Source organism: Brachyistius frenatus, unplaced genomic scaffold (genome assembly GCF_029030835.1).
Source record: "Brachyistius frenatus isolate BFR_SWC_R1_liver_20210118 unplaced genomic scaffold, ASM2903083v1 Contig_155, whole genome shotgun sequence".
NCBI lineage: Eukaryota > Metazoa > Chordata > Actinopteri > Embiotocidae > Brachyistius > Brachyistius frenatus.
The window spans coordinates 63,866-69,981 of record NW_027210754.1 but is presented as its reverse complement, the minus strand read 5'-3'; positions in this window follow the sequence as shown (position 1 = coordinate 69,981).

Genomic DNA, 6,116 nt, shown 5'->3' with positions numbered 1-6,116 from the left:
TGCAACACTAATAAAGATCCCCCGTCATCATAAGCTGGCAATCATTAAAATTAATTTTCCTGTACCTCCTTTTTCGCTGCCTATCAGAGGCAAAGAGTAAAGGTGACATCCGATAAGAAAATGGCTTTTTGTAAATCTGAGTTTTGATGTCCGATATTGAAGCAGATGAAAGGAACCGAGGGCGATTTCCTTGTGGCAAACGCAAAAATCACTGAGGCGCAGCAGTGAAGTATGCTTGGTTTTATGTTATAAGCCCTCGCAAATTTTAATGTAGAACAGATGACAATCAAACACAATAAAAGCTGTGAAGCTGTAATATTTCCTTAAAATTAAATCCCCCTTTCATTCCCTCCTGAAGGGTGTTTTGAAGGCTGATTACATCGTTGACACAGCTTTTGCACACAAAAAAAGAAAATTGGTTTTTTATGTTCTTTTTCCAATGTGACACAACAGCTCTCCAGTGGACAAAGAGGCTTTTGACCCGACCTCGGCAGATATTCAGATGTTGTGCACGCCTAATGACGGGCATTAAAAAAGAGGAAGAGGGACAGAAAGCACCTCAGCACATCCTCGGTTGTCTTCCTGGAGAGAGGGAGCGAATTAGTTTCCTCATCTCACAGATTTTGCCCAGGCGTGCATTAATTACAAGATGACACGACCTGCATTTGAGCAGAGAAACCCAATTTGTTCAGAAATGGGAACGCAAGAACTCAAACAGGGATTGTATATTGATGACCGAGACTGGTATGTGGTTTAAAATGCACATTGAATCGTGCACACCGACATGCTAAGCTCAGACGTAAAATCAGATGGCGGGAACTCAAACAGGACGGACACTTATGTTATGCATGCTTCATTTATTTATTTATTTTTTTGCCTAAACATTCTGTACAATTACTCCAGTCGGTTGTCTCTCGGTGTTCCTGCTGTTCACTCTAAATCAACGAGGTTTTGTCAAATCTGTTGTCGAGCAACTCTGCTGTCTGATCTACGAGGATGAATCTTTGCACTGCTGTATCTAGGTGTCATGGCCACAGTTGTGCGATTCACCTGCAGCACCTCATCGTGTGTTCATCGTGTGCCAGACTGGAAGAGAGCTGCAGGTGCTGTTCAACATGCCCGTCAGGCGGTCCTGCTGAAGGTCTATCCAGGCTTTCAGATGAAGAGTGTCGTGGGAATTATCTATTTACTTGAGAGACATGAACAAATAAACCATGATACAATGAACCGTCTTTTGTCAATTTAATAAAACAAGAATATTAATACGAATTATTAAGAATATCAAAGAATCACAGACTGTGCATGGCGAGTCTGACAAAACTTAGATACGGTCACACATTTGTAACTGAAAACATGTAGTCAAAACGTAGAACGGAGATCATGTTATTAAATAATTATTTCTGCAATGTAACATGGTTAAGTTATGGTTAAAGGTAAATCTTGTTCATTCAGCCAAGATGTTCTTATTTGGACATAGCGTTCGTTGTCGTTTGGACTCACTTATTAATTAAGTATTAAATTATATCCCCATCATGTCAATAAAGAAAAGTCTGAACCTTTAGTTGTCAGTCAGTATTAATGGCAAGCAGCTACTGGAAAAATAAGGAGGGTCAAATTCAGCAGTCTACTGGTATTTCCATGTGTACATACACATTTAATCAACATGTGATATCTTCTGCTTTCCTTGAGGATTAATTAAGTTTGATTTGATCTCATTTTCAGGTTGTAGCTTGAAGGGTTTGAACATTAATTAAGCTGCTACACAAAACTGCCCTCAACTTTCAAAACTGGATATTTTGAGTTGTACTTATTCAAGACATGAATAACTTCAGTGACAAACTTTGAACATGAATAGGTTTATCAAGTAGATAGAAAGGATTCAGATAAATTAATTCAAAACTGGATTTAGAATTTTTTTTAATAAAATTAAATAATAATAAAATAAATAAATTCACAAACTCGCCTGCTTTTGTGCAGTCTGAAAAAATATAAGGGAGTATGAGAGTCTCTCAGGAGACAGCACACTCCCCTCTGTGTAAATTCCAGTGGGGAGATAATCCACTCATCCCTTCTCAAAAGGGTCTAATCAATTAAGAGCATATATTTGCTATACATTTGTCTATTAATATCAAAACAGAAATCACGCATGAATATATATTAACACCTTTTCAAATGTAATTTTCAATCTAAAATCTGCTGCAAATATCATTTATTTAAACTGCAGGATCTGAATCTCAATGTCAAATAAAAAAAAAATTAAAAAACGGTCTTGAAACTATGGAGAAGCACCATGAAGCACCATTAACCTTTTTCTTTTTTAAATACAAGTGTGAAATGTCATTTTCCTTTCATTATTTCTGCATTTATCACCGCTGGAATGAATATTGACTTTGCCTGGAATAAAAGCTGGCAAAGCACCAAATCTGGGCCATTCAAATATTTCTCCCTTGCAGTTGCGGACTGATGAGCTTCACTGAACCCTCATCCCAATAATTTAATTTCCTTCCCCCTTCTTCCTCCACTTCTCATGTCCTCACCACTGTGACCGTTTCTCGCCTGTTAACCTGATGTTCTGTCCCTCGAGATCACCCACCGCTCTGCTCTGTCCCTCCAACCTTTAGCATTTTCTCTGCAACTAAATTAATATTTCACAGGTGGCTCCTCAGCCATTTTTCCGGCTGATAAATTGGAGGTGGAAAGAAAGTTTCCAACCAGCCACAAGAACAATAAATATTTAAGTGTTTCCCCTCGGAAGTTCTCCAAATTGGGAGCTCCTTATGTACACCGTCAAACACGTGCTCTCCTGCCATTTCTCTCCTTCCTCTCGCTCCACATCTATCCATCTATCCCTCCCATCTCATCTGCCGCACCATCTGTGCAGCTGTAATAAGCAGGACTCCTCGTGCTCTCTTTCACTCCTTTGCTTTCTCTTCCCTCCTGATTCTGCCCCCCCCCACCCTCCTCCTCCTCCTCCTCCAGGCGTGGCCTCCCCCAGCTCGGCTGTTTGACTTGTTCGCGTCCCACAATGGAGCTACCACGTAGTGAAACTCAGGCAATAGCTCGAACTGCTGCGTCACAATGTTTCTGCCATCACGCAACCCGTCAGCACAACGCGTGCCGCAAACATGAATCACGCGCGCCGCGTCGCTGCCACGTGAAAAATGCGTGATCACTCCATTACACCCACAAAAAGTCACCATCTCTCTCTCAAAGTGCAGCCAAGATCTACCAATTCAAGCCCTCCCCGACAGCAGACTATTGATCTGAGCCAGTAATCACAGCGATAGCCCACTCAGTTGGAGGATGGAAAAAATAGGGATGATGGAAAAAGATACTCTTAGCTTATGGTTCAAACACGGCAAAACCGTCCTTGAAGACAAACTCTGATTACGTGATTCGTTTTTTTCCTTTAACCATGCAAAGCACCGATAGGCTTTTACAGTGTCCATATTGATTGTACACCCACCAGAAGTAAATGCTATAGCAGCTCACACAAGGCATATTCATTACAGCAAAGAGCTCCATCACCGCACAGTGGCACATTTGGACAACAGCTGTACCTGGGAGGGGAGGAGGGACATTTGATAAAATATTTGAGGAAAAAGGGAAGTAGTTGGTGCACAAACATGAGAGCTGCAGTTAGGGTTGGTTGAGCCCTTATAATGATCTTTCAGTAAATAGCTCTAATTTAAATTTTCATAAAAGAAGACGTACTTTACTTAAATTTCATGAGATTGAAAGCCCTTTTCATCCACCTTTATGGTGTTCACTCTTTTGAGAGATTTCTTCCAGTTTTAAGTTCAAGGTTTCAGATCAGCCGAGACAATATTAGCTACTCCCTCACTGGGAGCTCCATCCTTCCATTAGATTAGATTTTAAAATCGTTTAAGCAGGAAAGGTTCCTTAAGAGCTATTGATTACAAAAAGTCTGATATCTCTGGACAGTGCTGAATCAATATCACCAAGCTTTTTCATATCTGTATGTATAATGCCTACAGTTAGCTAATCTTTCCAGTGTAGAGGTCAAGGAGCTGCCTCGATCTCCAAACCATTTAACCATGAAGCCGGAGACAAACTATTTGTGGTGGTCACGGTCATAAATTAGGAAAATACATTACACAGAAAGACAGGCATGGTCCCTCAATGAGTTATTGATTGGAGCGTATTGAATGGAAGTTAGCAGTGGCTGAGGAGCCGCGGGCGGCTCTCTGATTCACCGTGAGAAGACAGACCGACAGTCACCGTGCACATCTCCACAATGGGTCTTCACAGATCTCGGGGCTATGGGCAGGAAGGGGTGGGGATTATCCTGGCAGTGCAGAGCAGGGTTCTGCAGCACAGAGCGGGACTCGGCGGGACCACGAGGGCTCAGTGGATAATGAGCAGTCTTTGTGATGTGTGCTGCAGGGGCTAGTGAGGGCTGAGCCAAGGAGCAGTAATGAAGCGCAGGCCTCCGTCTGAAGCCACACAGACACTCAGAGATATACGACTCCACCTCTGTTCCCTTCCATACAACTCCTCTTTTCACGTCCACCGATTTCACACATTTCTGCAAATCATCCTGCGTCTTATTCTCTTTATGGAAATCAACGACCGCCTTGACGTTATTAGGATTTCTTAACAGATCAAAGGGCAGCGGTAGATACAGGAGAGAAGAGTCATGTAACTACACGGATCATTTCCGAGACCTCTGATCTTATTTATAGGACTTGAAATGCATTTTTTTTTTTTTTTTTTTAAACCATACAGTAAAATATTCCGAAAAGAAAATATTTGGATGATTCATACAAATATGAACTTTCTAAACACAAAAAAACAAGTTTGTATGTGGATGCTGATTTGTATGCAGAGGTAGTTACTGGATGACTGGTGGGGACAAGACACGGTGACCTTTACTTCTACAACAACATGTAATGCAGTTGTCAGCGCTGCTTTACAATTCATGGACCGCCCATTGAATGCGCTTCATAGAACAATGTCCCCAGATTTGTGTAATTAAACACACACACAAACACATTGCAGTGTCACCTCATCACCACTTAACTAGCGGCTGAGTTCCTCCACATTTTACAGCTCGATCTCATTAACTGAGCAAAACACATTTCTGCTAAAACAGCACGGTAATGTGGGGGTTATCAAACGAAGCAGGTTCTACTTGAGCTACTAATGTCAGGGAGGGCTGAAAACACAAAGACTGCTGCCTGCTGCTTGAACCTCTCAACACAGTATGATACACATGGCTGCTACATTACGGGTGTCACAGTAAAAAAAAAAAAAAAAAAAAAAAAAAAATGTATGCCAGCGATATGCCTTGTAGATGGAGACTCACAGTAGCATATTAGCAGAGCGTGATCTTTGGGGTTGCACGGACTGCTGCACCTTTTGCCTATTTAAATTGTACAGTCAATCTGTTGTGCTCACTCATGCTAAGGAAAGATGCAGTGAAGTCACTGCTTGGGCCTCGTATCTTTACTGCCAAGAAGGATGCAATTTCCTCTTCAAAAAAGGAAAATTTCTCATTACTTTTTTTTTTTACAACCATTTGAATATCTATATAGGCTTAATTTCATGCCTGACCAGCGTGTCACCACAGATGTACGCAGAATTGGCAGACAATGACTTCCTTGGAACAATCAGAGGTGGCAAAAAAAAAAAAATTTGTCTCGTCTTTGTTACTTTTTAAATTACAGACACATTTGTCTGTCAGTCTCGGTAAACTGGGCCTGAATTCAAACAGTCATTTAAACATCAAAACCCATAATGTCAAACTCAGCTCTTAATGCCAAAAGGCCAGCCAGACTATGGGGGTTTGTTATTTTAGCAAAATTTTTCATTTGATATTAAAAAAAAAAAAAAAAAAAAAAAAAAAAATTCCACAAAACAGGGAACAGGACACTTCCCATTGATTTAGATTTTCCTGTTAAACTCAGTTTGGTGCTATTAATTGTAATTTTGTTTTCTCCATAAGCCACTGTGTTTTACATGCACCTCTCTGTGCATTAGTTCACATTAAGTGGTGGAGTCTGCTATTCCCAAACTGGATTTAAACAGCTTTTACACACCCACCCACCTACACCTACGGGATTCTCTGTGCACCAGTGCATGCATGCAATCCG